This window comes from Mandrillus leucophaeus, unplaced genomic scaffold (assembly GCF_000951045.1).
Source record: "Mandrillus leucophaeus isolate KB7577 unplaced genomic scaffold, Mleu.le_1.0 Scaffold86, whole genome shotgun sequence".
Taxonomy (NCBI): Eukaryota; Metazoa; Chordata; class Mammalia; order Primates; family Cercopithecidae; genus Mandrillus; species Mandrillus leucophaeus.
In genome coordinates this window covers 4149935-4162029 of record NW_012109363.1, presented here as the reverse complement: position 1 = coordinate 4162029, position 12095 = coordinate 4149935, and positions in this window count along the sequence as shown.

Sequence of the window (12095 nt, the reverse complement as noted above, 5' to 3'; positions counted from 1 at the left end):
ATTCCTTCATGCCTTTGCATGGCTTGATAGCTAATCTCTTTTTGGCTCTGAATATTCTATTGTCTGGGTGCACCACATTTTATTATTCACATACTGAAGGACATTATGATTGCTTCCAAATTTTGGCAGTGATAAAAAAGCTGCTATAAATGTGTGCAGACTTTTGTGTGGACATAAGTTTTTAACTCCATTGGGAAAGTACCAAGGAGCACAATTTCTGGATCCTATGGTAAGAATATGTTTGGTTTCTGTAAGAAAAGCTCCTGTCTTCCAAAGTAGCTGTACCATTTTGCATTCTCACAAGTAATGAATGAGAGTTCCTGTTGCTCTGTATCTTTGTCAGCATCTGATGTTGTCAGTGTTCTGTATCTTGGCCATCCTACTAGACAAATAGATGCATAGTGGTATCTGATTGTTTTAATTCTCATTTGCCTAATAACATATGATGTGGAGCATATTTTCATATGTGCTATGGTCTAAATGCTTGTGGCCCCCCAGGATTCAAATGCTGAAACCTAATCATCAATTTGGTAAGATTAGGAGCTTGGGCCTTTGGGAAGGTGATTAGGTCATGAGAGTGGAGTCCTCATGAATGAAATTAGTACCCTTATAAAATAGGCCCCAGGGAGCTTGTTTGCCCCTTGCACCATGTGAAGACACAGCAAAAAGGCACCATCTATGAACCAGAAAGTGGCCCTCAGCAGGTATTGGATCTGCCAGCATCTTAATCTTGGATTTCCTAGCCTCTAGAATTGTAAGAAAAAACTTCTGTTGTTTATAAGCCATGCAGCCCAGGATATTTTGTTATAGCAACACAAATAGACTGAGACAATATGCTTATGTGCTATTTGTATGTTTTTTTTGTTGAGGTGTCTTGTATTTTAAAAATATCTCATTCTGCCTTTTTTCTTATTAAATTTGAAATCTTTGTTATATGCAAGGAATACAGAATGCCACATAATTCATCTTAGTGGCCTGCCTAGAGCCATGTCTTTGGGGACAAGCCCCTCTCCTAATTTGGTTGACCTCCTTCTCCAAGTGGAAACTCATCAGCCTCCCACAGCCTCACCCCTAGTACAGATCCCACGTTAATAATATAAAACACCTCTGAAATAGGAAACAAGGATTTACAGGTAAAGGTATGTTATTTCTTCACAGGCACACAGTATGATGTTGATGGCCTGCTTCCTTGTTCAGGTTGTTGTTAACTCCAGTTTGCATCCCCTCAGCACGTGGGTCAGGAAATTGTGCAGTGTTAGGGATGGGGGACAGCTGGTAAGAAGCATAGTTCACAGTGAATTAACCCGTATTGAGACCAAGGCAATATTATAGAAAATCCAGAGAGGAGAAAACCCACAGGCAGATAATTTGCACACCAACTCTTTAGGAAATTCATAGATTGTTGTTCTGAGGCAGGGTTCTTAGAATTTATAAGTTCCTTAAAAAACCCATCCCCCAGCTTCCTGAGAAGAGACTTTGGGCTTTATCCAGCTTCTGAAACTTGCTGACCATGCACAAATACAGGAATTTATGCAAGTTGATAGTCTGAACTTTTTAATGTACAGATCGTAGTCATTAAGTGCTGTTAGAAGAAGATGAATATGCAATTTAGAGAGAAACTTGCATCTAACTACCAGCTTAATTAATATGGGGGGACTGCAGCAGTAAAAAAATTATTTCTTCCTCAATTTGCTAATGTGTATTGTTGCTTCCTCCTCTCCAAGCTCAGGGACTTGGACTTTAAGGGTAAGCAGTTGACACTGAGCAGGCAGTGAGGTGGGTGTCACTGTTGCATGGGGGTTATGCCACTGTGCGTTCAGGGAGTCCAGGCTGTCCCTCCCTCCTGGATATCTGCCTCTGTTTCTCCCCTTTTATGGTTCATGGGCCTGACATTACTCTTTTGTGTGCTTCTCAATGTGATTCTATTTTGAGGTTTCTGGATTTACTTTCCTTCTTCCTGTTTTTTTTTGTTTTTTGTTTTTTGTTTTTGTTTTGTTTTTTTTTAGAAATTTCCATCGGTTATTAGAAAACAGGTGGTGTTTAGTTACATGAGTAAGTTCTTTAGTAGTGATTTGTGAGATTTTGGTGCACCCATCACCTGAGCAGTATGCACTACACCCAATTTGTAGCCTTTTACCCCTCACCCCCTCCTACCCTTGCCAAGTCCCTAAAGTCCATTGTATCATTCTTAAGCCTTTGCATCCTCATAGCTTAGCTTCCACTTATGAGTGAAGCAAACATAGGGTGTTTGGTTTTCTATTCCCGCATTACTTAACTTAGAATACTGGTCTCCAATTCCATCCAGGTTGCTGTGAATACTATTATTTCATTGCTTTTTATGGCTGAATAGTATTTCATGGTATATATACCACAATTTCTGTATCAACTAATTAATTGATGGGCATTTGAGCTGCTTCCATGTTTTTGCAATTGCGAATTGTGCTGCTATACACAGTGTGTGCAAGTATCTTTTTCGTATAATGACTTCTTTTCCTCTGGGTAGATACTCAGTAGTGGAATTGCTGGATAACATGGTGGTTCTACTTTTAGTTCTTTAAGGAATCTCCAGACTGTTTTCCATAGCGGTTGTACTACTTTACATTCCCACCTGCAGTGTAAAAGTGTTCCGTTTTTACCACTTTCCTGCCAACATCTATTATTTTTTTATTTTTTGATTATGGCCATTCTTGTGGGAGTAAGGTGGTATCACATTGTGGTTTTGATTTCCTTTTCTCTGATCATTAGTGATGTTGAGCATTTTTTCATATGTTTGTTGGCTATTTGTGTATCTTCTTTTGAGAATTGTCTATTCATGTCCTTAGCCCATTTTTCGATGGGATTGTTTGGTTTTTATTTGCTAATTTGAGTTCCCTGTAGATTCTGGATATTGTTGTTTATCAGATATATACATTGTGAAGATTTTCTTCCATTCTATGGGTTGTCTGTTTACTCTGCCGGTTGTTTCTTTTGCTGTGCAGAAACTTTTTAGTTTAAGTCCTTTATCAATGCTTTTGTTGTGTTTGCTTTTGGGTTCTTGGTCATGAAGTCTTTGCCTAAGCTAATATCTAGAAGCATTTTTCTGATGTTACCTTCTAGGATTTTTATGGTTTCAGGTCTTTGATTTAAGCTCTTGATCCATCTTGAGTTGATTTTTGAATAAGGTGAGAGATTAGGATCCAGTTTCATTATTCTATCTGTAGCTTGCCAATTATCCCAGCACCATTTGTTGAATAGAGTGTCCTTTCCCCACTTTGTTTTTGCTTACTTTGTCAAAGATTGGTTAACTGTTTAAGTATTTGGATTTATTTCTGGGCTCTCCATTCTGTTCCATTGGTCTATGTGCCTATTTTTATACCAGTACTGTACTGTTTTGGTGACTATGGCTTTATAGTATAGTTTGAAGTCAGGTAATGTGATGCATTCAGATTTGTTCTTTTTGCTTGGTCTTGCTTTGGCTATGTGGCCGGTTTTTTGGTTCCATACGAATTTTCGGATTGTCTTTGCTAGTTTTGTGAAGAATGATGGTGGTATTTTGATGGGAATTGCATTGAATTTGTAGAGTTTTTGGCAGTATGGCCATTTTCACAATATTGATTCTACTCATCCGTGAACATGGGACGTGTTTCCATTTGTTGGTGTCATCCATGGTTTCTTTCAGCAGTGTTTTGTAGTTTTCCTTGTAGATGTCTTTCACCTCCTTGGTTAGGTATATTCCTAAACTTTCAATTGTTTTGCTGCTATTGTAAAAAGGGGTTGAGTTCTTGATTTGATTCTCAGCTTGGTCGCTGTTGGTATACAGCAGAACTACTGATATATGTACACTAATTTTGTATCCTGGAACTCTGATGAATTCATTTATCAATTCTAGGAGCTTTTTGGAGGAGTCTTTAGGGTTTTCTAGGTATACGATCATATCATCAGCAAACGGCAACAGTTTGACTTCCTGTTATTTTGTGAGTCCTGTGTGTCTCTGCTCCCTGTGTGTTCACCCTGGTGCTGTGACCATCAGCTCCAGATCCTAGCCTGATGAGATGTTCAAGGGACTTTGAGGTTCCTCCTAGATAATAAGATGTCAGCACATGACTGCACATGATTTGCAGATGACAGCATGCTCCAGTAGGACTGGCCTTGAGCCCAGTTGTAAGTAGGGGATGGCCACCTCTGTGCTTAATGGTGCTCTCTTTTGGCCTCTTGCAATCCTAAGCTTTCTCACTGTGATTCCCCATTACACTTCTGGACCTTTCCTAATTCCTCTCCCTCACCTGAATTTTTTCCTATTTGTTCAGGATCCTATTCAAACTGAAAGTCCACATCTGACCCATTCCTCATGGCTAAGCTTAGGATTCAATACTTCAATGGAATCTTTTCTGAACACCACAGAGCTTAGTGATTTTATCTTTCTTTGGCCATAGAGTCCTTAGTCAATGCAATTTATTTGGTCCCTGATGATACTTCATACGTATATCTGTCATCTGTACTCTGTGCCAGGCACTGTTGAAGGCCCTAAGAATACACAGGTAGATAAAATTGGATAAACTTGCAAGCTGGTCAGGAGAGGCAGCCAATAAAACAGAAGAAAGATAATGTCACATCATAATAAATGCTATTGCAAATAAAACTAAGGATGGGACAGAGTGCATAGGAACTCTCTTAGAATGATAGATCTCGGAAGAGGTGATTGTTGAGCTGAGATCTGAAAGACAAAAAGGATCCAGCTATGGAAAGACTTTGGGGTGGATGAAACAACCACAAAGATCCTGTGGTTGGAATGAGCCTGTTGTAGCCAAGGATAGGAAAGAATCCTGTGTGGCTGTTCTTGGAGCTCAGCAAGGGCAGGCATGGAGACATGCAGTGAGGCTACAGGGTTGAGCAGGAACCAGACTCTGCAGCACCTTGTATACCAGGGTTATACTCTGGAGGGCTTAAAGCAGAGAATAATTGACCTAATTTATAGTTTTAGACCAGCCTGTTTGCTGTGTAAAGACTGGACTGTCTAGGGACAAGAGTGGAAGTGGGAGCACCAGCTCTAAGGCAACTGTAGCACATCGTCCAAGCAAATGATGCATGTAACTTGGATGGAGAGAAAGGGATGAACTCCAGCAATATTTTAGAGACAGAAATGAGACAATTTGATGACAAGTTAGATGTGGAGGATAAGGGAAGGTGCCATCAGGTATGATTCTGTGGTGCAGAGCTTGAGGATGTGGGTGAACTGAGGAGAGTCAGGAGTTCTACTTGGCCACTGTGGTGGACATTCGTCATTCTTCTTAGCCACTGAGCACGACTGAGCATCCTTCCTATGTATGAGGATTTCCCCTACTTTAGGAATCCATATTTCCCTAAGATATAAATCAGAATCCTGCTTTACCAGTAACCGCCAGGGCTGGGTTGCAGCTTGTGACCCTGGCTCAATCAGACACACATGTGAAGCTCCAAGTTGGCATCCATTCTGGCCATGGAGTCAGCAGCCTCATCAGTTTTCAGAGGCAGCAAATGCAGAGATTCTAGGCATAGCATCTGAGTCCAGTGTCTGTACCCAGCAATGGTGGTACTAGTATCTCCCTCCAGCAGTTCCACATTGTGATATGGGGATTGTCCCTGGCTGTTGGCCCTTAAGTCTGAGTCTCTTGTCCTCCTAGGAATCTTGCCAGCTATCTAATACCTTAAAAATACCATATGTGCATAAATGATCAGATTAGTACTTTGCTTGTTTTCAACGAGAACCTCAAATAGTTCTGCCATGTTGAGTCTGAGAAAAGTATTAGACATATAAGGAGAGACATAACCTGGCAATGGAAATAACGAATCTGTTGTTTAGTGGACAGGTCATAGGTGGAGTTATATATCTGAGAGACACTAGCATAGAGTGGTATTCTAAGTCATGCTGAGAGCACTGAAGGGGAGATTTCTCATAGAGAAGTGGACCCACCCTGGGGCGCTACTACACAAGGAGCTCCAACAGGAAAGCTAAAGCAAATGAAAGGACTGTGAGAAAGTTATGGTGAGACAAAAGGGCTGTCTGTAGGGTGAGTTCTCAGGAAAGCCAAGTGAAATTATTTCAGGAAGGAGTGAATGGAGTTGTGTCAAATTCAACCAAGAAGCACTGACTGATATTGCTGATAAGATTTTTAGGCATAGCATTAACAATTTCTTAGGCAATAAGTTAGAATATGGGTTTGGTGTTAGTCATACCTAGGTATGAGTTACAGCTTTATAATTTACAAACCATGCAATTTTGATCGGTCCCTATGAGACTGAGTGTTTGCATTTAAAAATGAAATAACACCCTCCACAAAAATTAATGATCTTAAAATCATAGGTTGAATTATATACCCCCCCAAAAAATGTTTTAATGTCCTAACCTCCAGTACTTGCAAATGTGACCTTATCTGAAAATAGGTCTTTGCAGATTTAATGGAGTTAAAATGAGGTCATTAGGGTAGGCCCTAATTCAATTTTGACTGACGTCCTTATCAGAAGAGGGTAATTTGGACACAGACACACAAGGAGAATGCCATGTGAAGATACAGAGATGCACAGACACAGAGAGAAGATGACTACGTGAAGATGGGGGCAAAGATGAGAGTGATGGAGCCACAAGCCAAGGAATGCCTGGGGCCACCAGAAGCTGGGAGAGGCAAGGAAGGGTCCTCTCCTCAAAGCTTCAGAGGGGCGCATGGGCCTGCCAACACCTTGAGTAATTTGGACCTCTAGGCTTCAGAAGTGTGAGAGAATAAGTTACTCTTGTTTTCAGCCACCCAATTTGTAGTACTTTTCTTAGGCAGCCTGAGGAAACTAATACAGATTTTGGTACCAGGAAGTGTGGTGGTGTTATAACAAAACCCCAAAAACGTGAAAGTGGTTTTGGAACTGGGTAATGGTTACAGATTGGAATAATTTTGAAATAGTTCATAGCAGAAACCTAGATTGCCTTGAAGAATTGATGGTAGATATATAGACATTAAAAATAATTTTTTTGTGTGTGGGCTCAAAATGAAGAGAGGAAAGTTGTAGAGAAGCTTCTGTTGCCTAAGAGAATATATGTATTGTCATGAACAGAACATTGCTAGAAATAGAAATACTAAAGGACCTTCTGGTGAGGTCTCAGGTGGAAATAAGGAACATTATTGAACACTGGAGGAAACGTTGTAAATTGGTGGAAAACTTGCCTGAATTATGTTCTGTCACTGGGTGGAAAGTAGAACTTGCAAGTAATGAACTTGGATATTGAGCTGAGGAGATTTCCATGCAATAGGACATTCATATCCTGTTAGTTCTGTTCTCAAAGAACCCTGATTGGCAAAGCATTAAATGAGATTAACTGAAACAATGCATGTAAGACACAGCACGGTTTCTGCACAGACTAAGAGCTCAACAAATAATAAAGTGAAGGTTAAGGGTGTGGCCTCCAACTTTCCAGAAAGGCTGTGGACAAATTGAACTGCAACTTGCACTCTCAGAAACAAAACAAACCAAAAATGCAAAACAAAACCAACCAAAAATGCAAAACAAAACAAACCAAAAATGCAAAACAAAACAAAAATTGCTGTAACATCTATTAATCATTCTTGTCAAGATCACAGAAATTTTTCTTCCTATTGGTCAATGGTGGAAAAATATACAAATCTGAAATGTGATTAGAAACTTAGCAGTTCTGAGATATTTTACCTTATTTTATGTTTCTGAGGCAATATCAAAGCCCTTAGGATAAAAAACCTATTTAGACAATTAGGCTCCTGGTTTTTTTTTCCCCTGCAAATAATTTTGTTATTTAATGCCATACTGGAGTAAATTAGTCTTTTCTAAGCATTTTATAGCTTATAATATTGATAAAATCTAGGTATTAAGGTACATTTCCCAGGATATCTGCTATCATGAATGTATTTAGTGTTCCCTGAAGTTCTAGCCAATTCAGTAACCCAAGTAACATAAATGAGAACTTAAAAATTTTCAGGGGAAGAGATAAAAATATACTTGCAGATAATATAATTATCCTTTTAGATCTAGTATAATCCCATTAAAATGCCAAGGGAAATTTACAAAGACTTTGAGAAAACCTAACATGTACTTCTCAAGGTCATCTCATAGACTAAACAGATGAGAAAATGGAAGTAATATGTGTGTGTGTAGAGTGTGCCTTATCAGATATTAAAATGTATTATGAGAACATAGTACATTAAAATAATGTGATACATTAAAGTAACATAATGTGATAATGATAGGGAGATACAGCTTTAACAAAGAGCCCTGATTGGCAAATATTTTTTTAACAAAATAAAGCCAAGAAATAGATCTTAGTGCATATCACATTAAGTATATCATAAAGGTAGAATTACAAATCAGTAGAGAAAGGAATGTTCCGTTCATTCCAATTAACATTTTTAAGCAACTTTCTTGTGTCTGACACTGGAAGATACAACTAAGAATATAAGTCCTATGATCTCAAAAAGTTTAGTCTTTATGGGAGACAGATAAATAAAGATAAACTTAGAAAATGTAAATCACCTGAGCTATGGCATCATTACAGGGAAGACACAAACTTGATGCAGCCTCAAGAGTTAAGTTCAGTTTCTTTGCGGAAGTGATGTCTGAGTTGGATTCTGAAGGGCAAGTAGGAGATAAGCAGGGGAAAGGATTCTGAAGGGCGTTTTGAAATAAGCTAGCAGAAGGTGTGAAGGCCTGAGGTCCGGGGAGGGCACAGCACATTTGCGGAGCCAGAAGTGCTCAATCTGGTCCTTGTCAGTTGGGGAAGGTTGTGAATGCAGGCTGGGAGACACAGACAACACCAAAGTTAAGGAGATCTTAACTTTTGGTTGCTAAAGAGATCTTAAAGAAGACCTAGACACCTATTTGACATAGTAAAAACCACTGGAAAATGTGAAGATGACTTCTAGGATTCTGACTTGGGCCACTGGAGAATGGTGAGAAGTATGTTTGCAGAGCCAGTAGGAGGTGATGAATTAACTTGGGTACATGTTAAACATGTAACGAATATTTGTGTCTTTTATGAAATAAGCATCGCTGGCTAACTAGTTGAATTTATTGAAGGCTTATAACAAATACAAAAATGGAATCCTCATGGATTAGAAACAAAGCTTAAAAAAAAACCCTAGAAAAGACGCAACATGCATTGGTAATATTTCTTAGTTTTGGATGATAACCTATTAAATTACCTTTGTATTTTCCTTTATATATTTGCCAAATTTTCTAGAGAACATGTAGCACTTACACCTTTAGGGAAAACCTAAGACATGAAAAACCTTGCTTGCAATTTCCTATTAATAATAACACACTGAAATCTGAAGGATGGTATCTGAATATAGTGACATGCTCTTAAGTGTCTGCAAATATAATGGGGGATAGGCTTAAAATTGGGAACTAGAAGTCTGGATTTTTAGGAGACAGATTCACTCATAGATTCTCTAAATACATATTGTGTGGACGCTCTCAAGACACTGGTGATGTAACAGAGCCAAACTTCCAAAGCCCCTGCTCTGTGGGGCTTACGTACAATATCAGAGGCACATTCTAGCAGCAGAATGGGACTTGGGTTGCACTGCTGGGCAAGCTGAAATAGAGCTGGCAGGGAACTCAGAAATCTATTTTACAGATGAGGAAACAAAGACTCTGGTGAGGGACTTCTTCCTTATGTCATTGTCACAAGGGTAGGACTGGAATTTCGGTTTCCTATTTTCTGAAATTCATAGAATGAGGTTTGTGTGTCACAGAAGGGCCGCTGTAGTCCTGGCTTCGAAGTAAAAGGTACAAGAATGTATCCTGGCTGGGGGAGGTGGTTCACACTTGTAATCCCAGCACTTGGGAGGCTGAAGTGGGGGCGGAGGTGGGAACCATTTGAGCCCAGATGTTCAAGACCATCCTGGGCAACATATTTCAGACCTTGTTTCTGTTAAAAAAAAAAAAAAATACAAAACTTAGCTCGGCATGGTCGTGCACCTGCAGTCCCAGCTATACTTGAGAGACTGAGGTGAGAGGATGGCTTGAGCCCGGGAGCTTGAGGCTGCGGTGAGCTATAATTGCATCTGTACACTCCAGCATGGGCAACAGTGAGAACCTGTATTTTTTTGTTTTAAAAAATGTATTCTTGCTATTAGAAGATGCTGTTCATTTTCATTCATTCAGCAAACACTCACCAAGATTCTTCTATGTACAAGGCCCCATGTTGAGAATACAACTGTAATTAAGACAGACTGTTCCTATTCTTTTGGAGTTTACATTTTGTCAGGGGAGAGATAATAAAAAAACTAATTGCAAGGGCTTCTTGTTTTTTTAGGTAGGAATGTTCTAAATGTTCTATAAAGTCACCCGGAACACTAAATTAGCAAACACAGAGCCATTGCTCTTAGGAGAAACAGAGTTAGGTTACTGTGAGCCTCTGCTCACGACATTTTTGTCAGCTAATCCATATATAACCTTGTTTTATGTGTGTTTCTGTTTAAAGACACCTTATTTAATGTAGTTGATTCATTAACATGAACTCAGGGCTAACAGCATATCACTCATGCCTGAACAAAATTTGCCTAACACATTTTCTCTGTAAGGCACATCTCAACCTTTTTGCACTTAGAAACACTAGACTGCACTTTAATGCTTGGGGACCATTTTTTTTTAACAGTGAAATCACCAAAAAAGGCACAAAAATGTGAAAAATGTGGCAGTAAATAGATCACAAAAAGAATACTTACAGTATGAGAGTAGAAACAATAAGGCAGAATGTCACCATGTTGGACCTCAGCTGGTCCGGCATGTGCATCAGACAACTCAAAATTTTTGCCACTCTGTGCATGTCTATGAATGACCATGAAAGCGCCATAAATATTGATTTAGAGGTTACAACTAAATTTTAGTGAGTTGGCAAATTTGCAGACGTGAAATCCTTGAATTAAGGCACCAACCTGCATCAGACATTGACCGTATGTTATTGTTTCTATGCCATTGCAATCGTACTGACAATTACAATGATGCAATATCCTTTCACAGGGAGTCTGGAGGTCAGAGAAGGTTTTCTGAGAAACAGACATTAAAGCTGAAATCTTAAGGGCAAGTTGGTGTTAGCTGGGTTGACTGGGGAAGAGGATGGTCTATTTCAGGCAGAGCAAACAGCATGTGCAAAGGTCTGAGACGGGAATGAGCATTGCATATTTCTAGGGCCTGAATGATGTTCCTTGTAGCTGAACTGCCCAGACTCATGGGGAGGGAGAGACCAGATCATGCAGGAACTTGTGACTCCAGTAAAGGATTAAAAAAGAAATTGAGAGAGGATCTTACTCCATCACCCAGGCTAGAGTATAGTGGCCCAATCATGGCTCGCTGAAGCTTCTACCTCCCCAGCTCAGTTGATCCTCGCATTTTGGCCTCCCAAGTAGCTGGGACTGCGGGCATGTGTCACCATGCCCACCTAATTTTTGTATTTTTTGTAGAGATGGGGTTTCATAATGTTGCTCAGGCTGGTCTTGAACTCCTAGGCTCAAGTGATACACCTGCCTTGGCCTCCCAAAGGCTAGGACAGTAAAGGATTTTGATGTTTATTCTAAGAGTAATGGGAAGCCAGGCTAAGAGATGGTATATATTTGTATTTTAAAAGGGTCATCCCCTCTGGTTGAGTGTAAAGAAAGGTCTAGATGGGGCTGAGAGGATGTGGGGAGAGCAGTTGAAAGCTTATTTCAATCACTGAGCAGAGACAGTACTAAGGTTAGGCTAAAGGCAGGGTGTGAGGGAAAAGTGGCGTTAAGATCAGAGTTGGGTTTCTGATGCGTGCAACTGCATAGATGAGGGTGCTGTTTCCAGAGGTCAGGAACACTTGGAAGAAAGTGAGTTTTGAGGGAATGAACTCAATTTTGTTTTGTGGTTAAAGTGCCTATGAGATATTGTGGTAGGTGAAGAAATGTGCTACTGAGTTTCCCCTTCAAGGAAGGACTTGCTATCCAGCCCAGGGGAAGGCAGGTTGCAGATAGTCATCAGCAGTCAGCAACTTTAGGGTCTGCCTGAGCAGCAGGGCTGCCTCCCTAGAGGGCGTACTCCTCTTGGAGCAGCTCACATCTGGTGAATGAGTAAGGTGGGACACTCTGTGGGCAATA